This window comes from Rhinolophus sinicus, linkage group LG03, assembly GCF_036562045.2.
Source record: "Rhinolophus sinicus isolate RSC01 linkage group LG03, ASM3656204v1, whole genome shotgun sequence".
NCBI classification, from domain to species: domain Eukaryota; kingdom Metazoa; phylum Chordata; class Mammalia; order Chiroptera; family Rhinolophidae; genus Rhinolophus; species Rhinolophus sinicus.
In genome coordinates this window covers 199,641,010-199,657,705 of record NC_133753.1, presented here as the reverse complement: position 1 = coordinate 199,657,705, position 16,696 = coordinate 199,641,010, and the positions used below count along the sequence as shown (strand labels likewise).

At 40.0% G+C, this 16,696-nt stretch overlaps 1 long non-coding RNA gene across 10 annotated transcripts in view; it reads left to right on the top strand.

The window, feature by feature from the left end:
• The window catches only part of LOC109439778 (NXPE family member 3), a 43,014-nt gene extending 26,318 nt beyond the window's left edge, over positions 1–16,696 (top strand). For all 10 annotated transcript variants that reach the window (XR_012495239.1, XR_012495236.1, XR_012495235.1 and 7 more), the window contains 3 exons: positions 4,788–4,867; positions 5,240–5,452; positions 15,871–16,696. This is a non-coding gene — a long non-coding RNA (NXPE family member 3). The remainder of the gene's footprint in view (positions 1–4,787; positions 4,868–5,239; positions 5,453–15,870) is intronic.

The following is a 16,696-nucleotide window of genomic DNA, read 5'->3' as shown; positions in this document are numbered from 1 at the left end:
AATCATAAATGGATGTTGTATCTTGTCAAATGCTTTTTCTGCATCAATTGATATAATCATATGATTTTTGTCCTTTATTTTGTTTATGTGATGTATCACATTGATGGATTTGTATATTGAACCATCCTTGTGCCCCGGGATGAACCCCACTTGGTCGTGATGAATAATTTTTTAATGCATTGTTGTATTTGATTTCCTAAAATTTTGTTTAGGATATTGCGGCTGTATTCATCTGAGATATTGGTCTGTAGTTTTCTTTTTTGTGTTCTTACCAGGTTTTGGTATCAGGGTAATGTTGGCCTCATAAAATGAGTTAGGGAGTACTGTCGCTTCTTCAATTTTTGGAAGAGTTTGAGCAGGATTGGTATTAGATCCTCTTTGAAGGTTTGGTAGAATTCACTAGTGAAGCCATGTGGTCCCAGACTTTTGCGTTTGGGAAGGTGTTGGATGACTGATTCAATTTCGTTACTGGTGATCAGTCTGTTTAGATTTTCCGGTTCTTCATGGTTCAGCCTTGGAAGGCTATATGTTTCTAAGAACTTGTCCATTTTTTCTAGTTTATTGAATTTGGTGGCATATATTCCTTCATAGTATTTTGGATGATCCTTTGTATTTCTGTGGAGTCCGTGATAACCTCCCCTTTTTCATTTGTGATTTTGTTAATTAGTGTCTTCTCTCTTTCTATCTTAGTGAGTCTAGCCAAGGATTTGTCAATTTTGTTAATCTTTTCAAAGAACCAGCTCTTTGTCACATTAATTTTTCCTATTGCCTTTTTGTTATCTATTTCATTTAGTTCTGCTCTGATTTTTGTTATTTCCTTTCTTCTGCTGACCTTGGGTTTCACTTGTTCTTCTTTTTCTAGTTCTTTAAGGTGTAACATGAGGTTATTTATTTGGGATTTTCTTGTTTCTTGAGATAGGCCTGTAATGATATAAATTTACCCCTTAAAACTGCTTTCGCTGCATCCCCAAAATTTTGGTAGGATGTGTTTTCATTGTCATTTGTTTCTATGTATCTTTTTATCTCTCCTCTAATTTCTTCTTTTACCCAGTCGTTCTTTAAAAGTATATTGTTTAATCTCCATGTATTTGTGTTTTTCCTGCTTTCTTTTTGCAGTTGATGTCCAATTTCAAAGCCTTGTGATCAGAGAATATGCTTGGTATGATTTCAATCTTCTTAAATTTGCTGCGGCTGATTTTATGTCCCAATATATGGTCTATCCTTGAGAATGTTCCATGTACACTAGAAAAGAATGTATAGTCTGATGTTTTAGGATGAAGTGCTCTATATATGTCAATTATGTCCATTTCATCTAATGTGTCATTTAGGGCTGCTATTTCGTTATTTATTTTCTGTTTGGATGATCTATCCATAGCTGTCAATGATGTATTTAAGTCCCCTAGTATAATTGTGTTTTGGTCAATTTCTCCCTTTAGTTCTGTTAGTAGTTGCTTGGTATAGTTCGGTGCTCCCTGATTGGGGGCATAAATATTGATGACTCATATGTCTTCTTGTTGTATAATCCCTTTACCATTATGAAATGTCCATCTTTGTCTCTTGTTATCTTTTTAACCTTGAAGTCTGTTTCATCTGATATCATTATGGCTACACCTGATTTTCTCTGGATACCATTTGCTTGGAGTGTCAATTTTCCCCCATTCACTTTGAGTCTATGCTTGTCCTTGTAGCTGAGATGTGTCTCCTGGAGACAGCATATGGTTTGGTTTAGTTTTTTGATCCGATCTGCTACTCTGTGACTTTGGTGAGTTCAGTCCATTTACATTTAGGGTGATTATTGATATGTGAGGATTTTCTATCATTCTATCTTTAGTTTTCTGGTAAGATTGTATCTCCATGGTTTCTTTGCCTTTTTGTTGTTGTCTATTATTTCTGTGTGGTGGTATTCTATCATGTTTCCCTCTATTTCTTCTTTTATTACAGTATATATTTCAGTTCTGGATTTTTTTTGAGTGGTTACCCTTAAGTTTATGTAAAGAAAGTTTGATATTTAGAGTATTCCATTTTCTTCAGCATGCTTACTTTCTCTATTCCCATATTCCGATTCAGGCCTTTACTCTCCCCCTTTTTTTTTTTTTGTTTGCCACAAATTGTCCCTGTTGATGGTGGTCGAATAGCCTCCTTTAGTATTTCTTGTAGTGCAGGTTGCGTTAATAAATTCCCTGAGCTTCTGTATGTCTGGAAAGGTCTTTATTCCTCCTTCATATCTAAAGGATACCTTTGCTGGATATATTATTCTTGGCTCATAATTTCTCTCTTTCAATAGTTTGAATATTTGGTTCCACTCCCTCCTGGCTTGTAGAGTTTCTGCTGAAAAATCTGATGATAATCTAATGGGCTTTCCTTTGTAGGTTACTGTCTTCTTTTCCCTGGCTGCCTTGAGGATTCTTTCTTTGTCGTTGATTGTAGACAGCTTCAATACAATGTGCCTTGGAGAAGGCCTGTTGGGATTGAGGTAATTAGGTGTTCTATTTACTTCTTGGATTCTTGAATCCAGTTCTGTCCACAAGTTTGGGAAGTTATCATCAACAATTTGAATATATTCTCTGTTCCCTTCTCTTTCTTCTCTTTCTGGTATGCCCATTATTCTTATATTGCTTTCTGATGGAGTCAGAAAGTTCTTGTAGAGTTCTTTCATTTCTTTTCAGTCTCAAGTCTCTTTCTTCTTCCATCTGTGTAATTTCCAGGTTTCTATCTTCGATGTCACTGATTCTTTCCTCCATCTGGTCAACTCTACTACCTAAGTTGGTTATTTCATTCTTAATTTCTTCTATTGAGTTCTTAATCTCCAGAAATTCTATTTGATTCTTTTTTAAAATTTCAATCTCTTTCATAAAATGCTCACGCTGTTCTTTGATTGTGTTTCTGAGTTCATTTAACTGCCTATCTGTGTTTTCTTGCCTCTTGTTGAGTTTTTTCAGAACTGCAATCTTGAGTTCTCTGTCATTTAAGTCACATATTTCCATATCGTTAAGTTCCTTTTCTGGAGACTTTTCTCTTTCTTCCTGAGCTGTGTTGTTGCCTTGGTTATTCATGGCAATTACTGATTTATTATTTCTCTTCCTAGATAGCTACAGGAGTGGCTTCTGCAGCAGGTTTATAGAAAGAGGTCTTTCGTTTCTTTTCTAGTACTTGTGGTTAGACTGTTTTATTTCCTCTGAGACTGCATCCTTGTTTTTCTCTCTCACACGGTAGTGCTATATTTTCTCTGCACTCTTCCAGCTTCTCACACAATGGGGGGATTCCCTGGGAGATGGGCTTCTCCTCTATTAATAGTTTGCCTTGGTCACAGGGCACAGTGTCCTGGTAGGTATGCGGAGAGCTTCTGAAGTTCCAAAGCTCTTCCTGCACCAGATTCAGAACCCATATGTTTCAGCAGTACTGTTTACTCCTGCAGGGATCTGCCCAGATAGGTGTGGCCAGGGACGGGGTGAGTTTTGAGAGGTGGCCCAGAGCAATAGCAGTGACCATCACCACAGCCAGTCCTGTTTCCACAGCTCCCTCCCCTTTGCCAGAACTAGTTGGGCTGTGAATCTGTGTCTGCGGTCCACAGTTCCCAGAAAAGCAAATATTCTGTTGTTTTGATCTGACACTGCTACTGTTCCGCTTCTAGCACCAGGCAGGTGGGGTCGGGGGGTGAGCTCTGGGAGGGCCAGGAGGGGGCAGCTAGTCTCAGTGCCTCAGGCTTCAGTTCTCTGCAGCAGTGAGGACTTAAACCACCGTTTTCAGCCTTCTTCCCTCAGTCTCTTCTCTGAGGTCTCTGCCGTGAGCGTTGGGTTCAGCCGTGTTATATGCTGCCCCCTCAGCCCTGTGGGCCATAAGCAGAGCCCTAGTAGTCCGAGTTCTTCCCTGTCCTGCAGCTGCAGTAGTTCTGGGATGCAGCGAGCTTGCAGCACTGAGCTAGGTCTGCGTCCTGCGCCCGCGCGCTCCGTCTCCGCACTTCTCCCTTCCCTCTTCCCCCACTCGCGGAATTACCCCACCTTTAGGTGAATTCAGTAGTGGGCCTCTTCGTCTTGCCTGTTTGCTGTGCAGGGAGTCCTTTGTGGAGTTATAGTTGTTCGATTGGTTGTAAATTCCAAGGGAGATTTACAGAGGCTCACCTCACGCCACCATTTTGATGAAGTCTTTTTTGACCTTGACAGTTTTGAGGAGCATTGGTTAATTATACACGTATTGTAGTATTCCTCTCTGTTGAAATTTATCTGATGTTTTTGGTGTAATTAGAGGTGGATTATGAGCTTGGAGGAGGAACATCACAGAGATAAATTTACATTTTCATCACATCATATCAAGGGTATATACTAGCAACATGATTTACGAATGTTGATATTAGCCTGGTTATTCCACACGGTGCTCTTTGTGAGTTTTCACATAACAAAAAATTATTCTGCTTTGTGTTTCTTCCAGAATTTAGTGCCAGGATGTTTGTCTTTCCTGGCATGCTTGTGTACCTCCATTTATCAGAAAAGGAGAGCTACGCAACCCAGATTCGATGTTCTTTCATTAGCTGGACTGTTATTAGACTGAGAGACAAAGTGTAGATTGATTGCAGAAGGTCCAGATTCTTGATATGATTTTCTCTTCCTTCCATTATTTTTGGACTCTTCATTGTAATTGCTTCACAGTCTGAACGTGCTAATTGTATTGTAATTACCTCAAACTCTTTGGACTTAGAGTAGAAATCACAAGTCAACCATCATATGCTCATACTGGTCTCCAGCTTTCACCTGGTCACCCTCCCTCAATGCTCACTTTTGGTGTTTCTCCAGGAAAGTGACAGACATCGAGCTCCCTCAGGGCATTTCTCCAATCCAGGTCAGAATGGCAGCCCCAGGGGACAGCAGCCTGGGTGAGTGGGGCTGGCATATGCTGGGGTTTGGGTGGGTAATAGACTTGGAGGGGTTTTATTCCTTGATTGGGAGTTGAGCCCCAGCCCCCCGATAGGACAGTATAGCATAGTGGTTAGTAACATGGGCCATAAAGTCAGACTTTTGGGGTTAAAATGCTATCTCTGCCAGTCACTATTCTTGCTGATGGGTAAATTGATTAGTAATTCAGGACCTCAGTGTCCCCACTTGTAAATGAAGATAAGAATACTACTTCATGGATTTTTGTCAAAGAGTAAATGAAATAATATAATGCATGTAAAGAGCATAGAGGAGCACCTGGCATTTTGTAATTTATAAACGTTAGCTGTATTCTGTTTTCCCCTTTCCTGTAGCCCTGTCCCCACGGGCCCCATGCCATCCTGGGCTCCCGGCCACAAAACCCTCTGGCTTCTACCACCAAGAAGTGTGGCACTCGCTGTCCTGCTCCAGCCGCTCCTTCCCCACTGTTGACAGCATCCTGGGCTGCCTGGCTGGCCACGTTGTCCACATGATGGGAGACTCCACGCTTCGGCAGTGGTGGGAGTATCTGCGTGACAAAGTGCCCTGTGAGTGGCCCTGAGGGGAGAGGGCAGGACACCTGGAGCCTCAGGAAGGAAGAGGTGAACAGGAAGGGCTTTGAGAGACAAGACTCCTATGTTGCAGAGGTTGGGGCAGTACCCTGGGAATTTTCCAAGGGCAAATGAGCAAAGGAATCAGAGCTGAGAATGTAATTATCATCACCAAGCTTCCTTTCCAGTTTGGTTGACCAGAAGTTATGTAATGAACTCATATGACAGCACTAAAAAAAAACTTTCAAATAATACAATTTCTGATAATACAAAAAGAGGCCCCAATTTAGTTTTTAAATAAAATCCGCATTTTCTGTCTTAAGTAAAATTAACAAGAGAGAAATAAAGTTCAGATTTTTGTACCCTATCTTCCTCAATTTCTTCCTCCCTCCTTTTTCCATCCCTTCCCCTCTCCTCCTCTCTTTTCTCTCTTTCGTTCCTTTGCCTCACTGTTGTGTCTTGACCAGCAGCTGATAGAGCTATGGTTCTCTTAGCACCTAAAACCTGAGTGACTTTTGCTGAATGAGCGTCATTTTCTCAGACCCTCCAAAGTTAATTTAATCCAATCTCAAATCTTCCATGTGTGCCATTTTTCTAAAAAGTCAAGATTAATGGAAAACAGAAAATTATCACAGAAAGAACTTGTGAATAACCTCTCATTTAGAAAAGAAAAATAAACACTTAGCATCTATAGTGGTTATTTTAAATAAAATTATGTCCTAGCATCTAGTACCTACTCCAAAGTTACTACAAGTCTTGAAGATACCTGAGTGGGAAGGTAGAACAGCAGAGCTAGCCTGAATGCCTGTTGGACTTGGCCCACTATTCAGTGGTCATAATCTCTGTGAACTCTTTTGTGAAGTTAGCAACCGGCTAATTGTGGCCCTTACTTACCAGGTGTGTGAGGAAAGTCCACTTAAACATATTATCTCCAATCTCGGGTGGGTAGTGCAGATACAATCCTGTCTTCCTACAAAGTTTAGAAATGTACCATATCGTCACCCTCAGTCACTAGGCCTAATTTGAGGTTCCCCTTCATTTTAAACAGTTTATTGAGGTGTAACTGACAAGTCGTAAACAGCATATATTTATGGTGGACAGCTTGATAAATTATAACATACGAGTATGTACATCTGGAAAACAATGTCCACACATAAGACAATTAACAGATCCACCACACAGAAAGCTTTCCTGGTAGTCCTTGCTAATCCCTCCCTTTTACCCTTCTCTGTCCCCAGGCAACCGACACATCTGCTTTCTGTCTTTTTAGCTTAGTTTGCATTTGCTAGAACTTCATATAAATGGAAGCATACAATGTGTACTCTTTTCTGTGTGTGGCTTCTTTCACTCAGCATAATTTTATTGAAATTCATTCACATTTCTGAATGTGGCAATAGTTCGTTCCCCATTTGTTGTTGTGTAGTATTCCATTGTATGGATGGATATACCATTATTTATCCGTTCATCTGTTGATGGACATTTGGGTTGTTTCCAGTTTTTAGGTATTACAAATAAAGCTGCCATGAATATTTGTGCACAAGTGTCTGTATGGGCATGTGCTTTCATTTCTCTTGAGTACATACCTTAATATGGAATGTCTAGATCATATGGTAGGTATATGTTTAATTTTGTAAGAAACTGCCAAACTTGTCCAAACTTGCTATAGCACTTTATGTTTCCACCATCACTGGATAGGACTCTCAGTTGCTCTATATTGTCACCCATACTTGGAAAAGTCGGTATTTTAAATTTTAGCTATACTAATAGTTATGTAGTGTTCATACTGGCTATTGGAGCATTTTTTATGTTGGCTGCTTTAAAAATCCTTGTCAGATAATTCCAACATCTGAGTAATCTTGGTGTTGACACTTTATAATAGTCTTTTCTTATTCAAATTTGTGAATATTGTGATTGTTGGTATGATGAACGATTTTCTGTTGTTTACTGGACATTGTGGGTATTATGCTTTGAGACTTTGGGTCCTATTTCACCTTTGTTCTTTTCAGCCAGTACTTACCCTGCGTAGGTGTAGCATGCGGGTCCAGGTGTATGTTCAGCTCCCTTTTGGGTCCGGCTGATGCCACCCCAGTGAACATGGAGCACCAATTCCACGGCCTTGTTGCCACCGGGTGAAGGTACAAGTTTACGTTTAGCTCCACACTTTGCCCTACTGACACCGGGGTGGGCAAGCACAGGGCCAACTGGCATTTCTTCACTCCACCTGTTTCATGCCATGTTGCTACCAAGTGGGAAGGGAAACTCGGATCCCTCCTGAGGTCAATTGTATTTTAATCAAGGTATATGTTACTTTGAATTCCTTGTATATTACAAAGAACCAACTAGACATTTTGCAAATGAAAATATCCTTTAAAAACTCTGAAGAAGGAATAAAGAGCAGAGGATACTACTTTAGAGCACATTAGTAAGCTAAAGAATTATTCCAGAATTCAGGTTCTCTTCCTCATCATTATAGTATTCTTTAGAATTCCCTTTCCCCTATTATAGTTAATAATTCTTTACATTAATTTTCCTTGTTCAAACTAACGTGTGATTTCTTTTTCCTGATTGAACCTTGACTGATACACTAGCAATTCCTAATGAGTCCATTTTTGACATTTCTCTTTTTTGCTGAAATAAAAATAACCCTAGAATTTCAGTTGCTTGAAAGTTGGACTCAGCCAAAGTCCAGTGTTTGGGAGCAGGCTTCCACACTGTTGTCCTCAGAGCGGTGACTCTAGAATCCAGGTTCCTTTCATCCTATGTGTCCACTGTCCCCTGGGGCCTCCCGAGATCACTACTGGATCCTCTGTACCCAACCCACTGATGATGAGAAAGAGACAGAGAAAGAGAGGAAAAGGGAGAGGGAGAGAGAACAGAGAATTGCATGGGTGTTTTATGTCCAGGCATGGAAGTGGCGTACATCTTTACTGCTCACATTCCAACGACTACAATTCAGTCACGGTCCAAACAGAGAATTTGGGAAATATAGTCGTCAGGAAAAGAAAATACTGTGGTAAGCACCTAGCTAGCCTCCCCTTCCCACTTTTCCATTGCATTTATGTTAATTTTAGACATATCAGTGCACAGTGTTTATATTTATAATTATGTAAATATTTTTCTATTAATAGTCAAAACTAATACGATAATTGAGTTGCTTGTGTGGTAATTTGTTTTTCCTGTCTCTCGTCTTCGTTCCTTTTTTCTTTCCTTCCTTCCTTCCTTCCTTCCTTCCTTCCTTCCTTCCTTCCATCCTTTCTTGTTTTTCATTGATAAATATTTATTGAGCACCTGTGATATTCAGGCACTGTTCTATGTTATGACAACATAACAGTGACCAACAACAAAAATACTAACATTCCTGTTTTGTTGTGCATAAACGCTAATGGAAAGACTCAGAAACAAGTCACAGATAGTGAGAAGTTCTGTGAGAAAAAATACTGTGAAAGTAGAAGATAGTGAGGCAGAGGAAGATAGAATGGTCAGGAAAGATGCGTCTGAGGTAGTTTCACTCCACCATGCTGACTGTTCACTTGAAATCATGACCACAAACCTCTAGGATGCACTAATGTTGCACAGTAATCCCAGCAGTTCTCAAACGTGGTCCCCAGACCAGCTGCATTGGCATCACCTGAGAGCTTGTTAGAAACACAACTTCTCAGGACCCATCCCAGACCTACTGAATCAGAAATTCTGGGGAGATGCTCAGTCTGTGTTTCAACAAGTCTCCAGGTGATGCTGATGGGCACCGAAGTTGGAGAGCCACTGTCCTGGACGACCGAACCCCCGGCCTTGTTGACGATGTCACAGCTTCTCCTTTCCCGAAACCTTCATCCTCATGGTCAGCTGCTGACCCTCATATTTTCTTAACAAAACAAAGCAATCAGAAGTGAAATTCCAGATTTCCACCACCACATTTCCTCTCTTACCAGCATCTGTGCTAGTATTCTCTGTATTGCCACCTGTTTTTGAAAATGAACTCTCCATGCTCCTTCCACTTCAGTTCTAGGTCTCCTCCCCTCTTGCCCATTCAAGGACATCTCTCTGCCAATTTCTCTCCTTCCTCCTAAATCACCTTCCCTCTCAACAGCATAATTTCCCTCACATTCCCATCAGCATATGAGAACAGACAATTTAGTTGGCGAACTCATCCAGGAAAAGTGCTACATACCTCATTGCTGAATAGCACTGCGGTCACCTTTGAAGTGCTCCCCTTGGGAAGCTACGCACTGATGCCAGTGCCTAGTCCACCCTTCAAAGGAATTTTGGGACTCTTTTTCTGGAATGGCCATCAGAGCTGTGGTTGTATTAATCTTGATGTCCTGAATGTCATCAAAATGTCTTCCTTTCAATATTTCCTTTATCTTCAGGTAAAAAAAAGTCAATGGGGGCCAGGTAAGGTGAGTAGGGAGGGTGTTCCAATACAATGATCTGTTTACCAGCTACAACTTACTCACAGTCAGTGTGGCATGAGCTGGTGCAATGTCGTGATGCAAGAGCCATGAATTGTTGGTGAAAAGTTCAGGTTGTCTTAACTTTTTCAATGCCTTTTTAGCACTTCCAAATAGTAAACTTGGTTAACTGTTTGTCCAGTTGGTATAAATTCATAATGAATAATCCCTCTGATATCAAAAAAGGTTAGCAACATTGTTTCGAATTTTGATTTAGACTGAGTGTACTTTTTGGTCATGGAGAATTGGCTGACTTCCGTTGTGCACTTAGATGCTTCGTTTCAGGGTCGTATTGGTACATCCATTTTTTATCACCAGTAATAACACAGCCGAAAACATCGTCTTGCCTCTCCAAAAGGTCTTGGCAAACTTCAACTCTCCTTTGCTTTTGTTCATCAGTGAGCTCCTTCAAGACCATTTTTGCACACACTTTTCTCATGCCAAGATTTTCACTTCAGAGTTTCCTAACTGTTTCTTTATTGATGTTTACTTGGTCTACTATGCTTCTCCAAGTCAGTCGATGATTTTGACGCACAATTAGACAATTTTTGCAATGTTTTCATCAGTTCTGCTCGTTACTGGCCGCCCTGACCTCTCATCATCAGTGACGTGTTCTCTGCCCTCAAAAAAAACTTTTAGTCCATTTGTACACTGTTGTTTTCTTCATGGTATTATCTCCATAAATTTGGACTAGCATGTCCCTGATTTCACTTCCACTCTTGCCAAGTTTACAAGAAATTTAACGTTTGTTCATTGCTCTAATTCAAGCTCAGACATTCTCACGACGGCACAAAAACACACAACAACAATAATGAATGCCACTCAACAAGACACCGTCACATATCGACACGAACACATCTGTGAGATATTGACATACCAAGGGTAGGAAACCTTACCGAGCTGTTTGTGTGGTGCTTCCAATATAAGCACAGGTGGCAGATTTGTGAAATTAATTGATAGACCTTGTATATTAATCAGTGTGCATAATTTTATTAAAAATTTTATTATAAAATATAACATAGAAAATTCATAAAGCAGTTTCCATTGTTATAAAATGATCACCCATATAACCTCCACCCCCATTAAGAAAGAGAATGAGAATCTCACTCCAGAAGCCTTCCTGGTACCATGTCTCCTCCAAGTTATAACTCCCTCTCTCTCTCTCCCATTATTCTAGAAATCTTTATTCTGTTCTAATATTTAAGCCCTTGTTTTTCTTTATAGTTCTGCCAACTTATTAGGCATTCCTAAACAATATACGAGATGAATTTTGCCTGATTTCCAACTTCATAGAAATGAAAACGTACACTATGATTTCTGTTGTGTCTGGGGCGGGGGGTTTGTATATAAAATTCATCTATATTCTTTCAAGGGATTGTCACTCATTCCTTTTCACTGCTACATGGTATTTAGTTGTATGATTATATCACACTACAGTTTTACATTCTACTGTTGATAGGACTATCATGAAAAATGCTGCTATAAATGTTCTTGTACAAGTAACTTTAAGTCCACATGAGTTTGTGTTTTTGTTGGATGTCACCTGGTGATTATTTTGATGATCAGAGAATAGGTGTATCTTTAGACTTTTTGGATTCTACCAATTATTAAAAAGTGGTTCTACCAGTTTACTCTTTCACCAGCGGTTCTTGTTGTTCCACATTCTTGCCAGCGTTCGATATTATCATTTTTTAATATTTGACAAAAATTATGGGTGTGTAGTAGTGGCTTATGTGGTTTTCATGTGAATTTTTCTGATTAGTCATGAGAGAACACCTTTTTATTTTTTATTTTTTTTTGAGTTTGGATATTGGGGTATCTGACTGACCTGGCACTGCTGACTGAGAAGCCATCTTTCCCCCATAGCTCTGCAGGGCATCTTCGTCATGAAGCAGGTGTCCTTATGTATGTCTGTTTGGGGGATCTCTATTCTGTTTAGTGAATCTATTTGCTTGTCTCAGCACCAATACCACCCAGTCTCTATTACTATAGTGTTGTAATAATTTTGGATTTCTGGTGGACAGGACCTCCATTTCTACTCTTTTTTAAAAGAGCCTTGGCCTTTGTTTTGGCCCTTTGTTCTGCCATATGACTCTTTTAATCAACTTGTGGAATTCAAAAAAAAACTTTTTCCTGTTGTGATTTTAATTGTGATTATATTGAACCTGCAGTTCAATGTGGTTACAACTGAGATGTTTGAACATGCTATATCTTTCGGTTAATACTATTTTAGTTATTGATTGCTAATGTAATTGCATTGTGACCAGAGGACATATTTTTAAATTTTGAAATATTTTGAGATTTGATGAAAACTCACTTTTTGGATCAGTATACAATCAATTTTCTAAATATTCCACATAGGTATTCTGGAATTGATAGTTTCAGTGTGTAAATAGGGATGGTTTTTAAATCATGTTGTTCAAATCTTTACATCATTACTAATTGTGGTCTATTTACTTTACCAGTTATTAAGAGACATGTATAAAAATCTCCCAGAATGATTGTGATTTTTCCCACTTTTCCATGTGAATTTTGAAATTTGCCTTATTTATTTATTTAATGCTATATTATTAGATGCATAGCTATTTAGAGTTATTACAAATTCCTGGAAAATTGAACTTTTTATCATTATGAAGAAAATTTTCTTATTCCTAGTTGCCTGAAGGTCTGTATCAACTTTCTTTGGTAACTGTTTGCATGCTTTATCTTTTTTCTGCTACTGTCAAGCAAGGTACACACATTGCATTTGGTTAAGTTTCTGACATTTCTCTTAATGGTTATAGTGCTATTCCAATTATCTATTACATATCAGGTGAGTTGTAATAATTTGTGCTTTTTAGTAAATTGGTCCATTTCATCTAAGATGTCAAAATTGTGTGTGTAGAGTTGTTTGTACTACTCCCTTATTATACTTTGATGTCTGCAGAGTCTAGTGGTAGCCTCTATTCTATTCCTGGCATTGGTAATTTTTGTCTTCAGTTATTTTTCGTTTGATTTTTTTTTATATTTTCAATCAAATGTGATTAGATATGGATTTTTCAACAAATTCTACTTTGGCTTTGTTGGGATCTTTGAAACAGTAGATCGATACCTTTCATTATGTTTTTAATTGTTTCTGGGAAATTCTCAGCCACAGTCTCTTCAAATATTATCTCTTCTTCTTTTTCATCGTTTTCTCTGAGACTCCAATTAAATTGTGCTCTATTTTTCTCACTCTCTTCTCTGTAGCTTCCCTCTCTTCTGTGCTTTTCATCTATTTCCCTCTTCACTCATTCTGGGTCTTTCTTTCCAATCTGTGTATCAACTCACTACTTTTCTCTTGTTGTGTCCAATCTGCTATTAAACCCACCTATTGGTTCTAAATTGTAGTTACTGTATTTTTCACTTCCATAATTTCTAGATGATTCTTTTTCAAATCTTCAATATCTCTTTTATAGTTTCTGGTTCATTGCTGAGATTTTCAAATTAGACATTTATTCCCTTGAACACAGTAAGCATAGTTGCTTTACAGTTTGTGTCTGATAATTCCAGTATCTGGAGTCCCCATGGCTTCTTTCTGTTGTCTATTGTCTCTATGCATTTAGCTTATTTTGTTTTGCCTCTTGAAGTGTCTTGTGATATTGTATTGTTTTCTGGATGTTTTATTTGACGAAATACTTCTGTGTATAATGTAAGACCTAACGCAATGTTATTTTATGTTGAAGAAGGGTTTTCATTCTGGAAGACATCTAAGAAGAGTGCTTACAGTTTAGAAACAAGGTTGGAAGTTTTGTGAGCCATCTAAACTTGCATGTGAGATAATCCCTCGGAGTACAGTACACACCACCATCCATAGTGAAGTTCTTCTGTTTCTAGCCCAGTACAGGAAATGTTACACTAGGTTTTCCCCCTTTGGAGGATGCTACATCCATCCCTCAAAGCCTCCAGAATACATATCTGCCTTTCAGTGAACTTCCATGGATTGGAAAATGATCCCAGGTCAGTCTTTTGGGGTCTCAGCCAAAAGCAGAAAGTATTCCTATCTCTGGTGTCTTTACTCACAAATACCCCCAGTTAAGAAAAACTCTAATCTCTTGGATCTCCAATTCTGGCATTCTTCTCTTAGACTTTTTAAAAACTTTTAAAATTACTTTTTAAAATTGTCTTCATCAGGGTATGTGGGCCAAGTCTCACAGTGCACCGTTTGCAAAAGGTAACATATAGCATTATCTCCCAACTGCTAAAACTGGAAACCTGGAACTCACTAATACCTCCTGTTTTGTAATGCCAGCTTCCAGTTATCTGATCCTGTCTACTCTCCATCAAAAATATATCTGTTTCAGTTATTCAGGATGAGTAAGTTCTGGAGATCTAATGAAAGCATGGTGACTGAAGTCAACAATTCTGTATTGTACATTTGAAAGTTGTAAAAAGGTAGATCTTAAGTGTTCTCATCACACATACAAAATGGTAACAGTAAGGTGATAAATATGTTAATTAGTTTAACTGTGGTAATCCTCTCAGACATCCTGTTGTGCACCTTAAATATAGGTAATTTGTATTTGTTGATTATACTTCTACAAAGTTGGAAAAATTTAGCTACCAAAAGAAAAAAAATTACAGATATAATAATATATATATGTGTGTGTGTGTGTGTGTATATATATATATATATATATATATATATATATATATATATATAAATGTCACCCTCTTGCTTTTATCCCTATTTCTCCTCATCCTTGACCATTGCCAAGCCTATCACAGAGTCCTTTAAACCAGGCTCCCCATTTCACCCCAGATTTTCACAAAGAAGCAAGCAAAAGCTTTTTAAAATGTAAATTGGATCATGCTACTCACCTTCACTTTAAATTTACTTGAGACAAAAATCAAAATCATTAACATGATCTATAAGGAACTGCGTGACCAGACCTTGCCTGTATCTTAACCTCACCTCGTGCCATTCATTATGCAGCAGGAGCACCAGCCTCCTTTCAGTTCCTCAAAATTTCCAACCTCCCTTCTCCATCAGGAAATCTCTCTCTCCCAAGAAACAGTGATCTCCATGAGGGCAAGGATGTCTGTCTCTTTCTCACCATTGTACCCAGAACAGTGCCAATTTGTACCTGTAAGATATTGCTAGATGAATGCAGCCAAGAGTTACTAAGAGTCTAAACTAAAGGTGGATGCATGAGTTGCACATAAGAAACCTTAAAATGAATAATGAATGAGACTTGGTGAATTATTTGAGTTCAGACTGAGACACCGAGAGGTATTAAATATGGCTAACGGCCTCCCCAGGGAGAGCTAAGAAAAAAACAACAAAACATTGGAAAGTCACCAAAACAATAGCTGACTGGTGTGGGACAGTAGGGGGAAGTACAGGACATAGAGAGAGATTTATGTGTGCTAAAATGATAGATTCATCTATCCAGGCAATGTACAAAATATTCAAGACCATGGTGGCCATTAGAGAGAAAATATTGCCCGGGCAATTGGAAGTGTGGAATCAAAGCTCAGGAAGCCATCAGATCTTAGAGAGAAACTGAGGACGTAGCAGTGAATGAATTCCCCAAAGGGAAGATGGTAAAGAAAAGTGGATGACAGTGATAGAATTTTAGGGAATACCACATTTACAGAATGCAAAGAAAATATGAAACTGACAATTGAGCAAAGAATGACCAGAATGGTAGAAAAAAATGGGATAATGTAGTGTTAAGGCAAGAAAGAGAGGATTCTGGAAGAGGTCACTCAGCATGGAGAAGTCAAATGTCTTAGAGAAATAAGAGCAAACTGAATAGGAGTTAGGATGGATGATAGTGAGATCCTTGGCAACCTTGAAAACTGGGGGGTGGGGCGGGTAAGCATTAGGGTTTAGAGACAGAATGCTTATGCCCTGGGATATGGGACTAGAAATTTCATTTGTACAAGAGGATGGTATACAGTCCTATACTCACTCCTAGGCCTCCTCTCTCTTCCTCTCCACAGCCCTAAAGCCCATGGATCTGCACGCCACATACCAGACGGGGCCCCTGATGGCCGTGGAGACCACTCGGAACATAGTGCTGCACTGGCGGGCCCACAGCTGGCCCCTGCGCTCCGCCCGCACACCAGTGGCCTCCCTGCACTCTGTAGCCCGAGAGCTGGGGGGCCTGGCAGGGGGTCCCCACACCGTGGTGGTGCTGGGGCTGGGCGCCCACTTCACCACCTTCCCTCCGTCCATCTTTGCACGACGGCTGGCAGGGATCCGGGCAGCTGTGGCTGCGCTGCTGGCCCGGGAGCCCGGCACTCTCGTGGTCATCAAACTGGCCAACACTGGCTACAAGACCGTATATGGCAGCGACTGGTTCACCCTGCAGGTGAACCGGCTCCTCCGAGCTGCCTTTGCCGACCTCCGTGTGGCCTTTGTGGACGCCTGGGAAATGACCTCTAGCCTGGCCGTGCCCGACAACATCCACCCAGGGCGGCTCATCGTCGGCAATGAAGTGGACCTCCTCCTGTCCTTCGTCTGCCCCACCTGAGAGCCTCTGCGGGTCTGGCACTGTGTGGATGGAGAAGCTGGAGGGGTGATCAAGCCTGCAAGCCCTTCCCTGGGTGAACTGTACCCCTTCTCTGACCCCTTCCTAATGCACAGGCCATAAAATCAACCAGGAAGAATTGGGATGTGGGTGGTGGCCCGGGAGAGCAGCCTAGCAGTGGTCCAGTGCATCTTGAGAGGTTTAGATCCCACATGGAAAAGCTGTGCTAAGAGGGTGAGGGTTGGGCCAGAGCTGGCAACATCTGTTACATCCAGTAAAGGAGGATTGTCATTTTC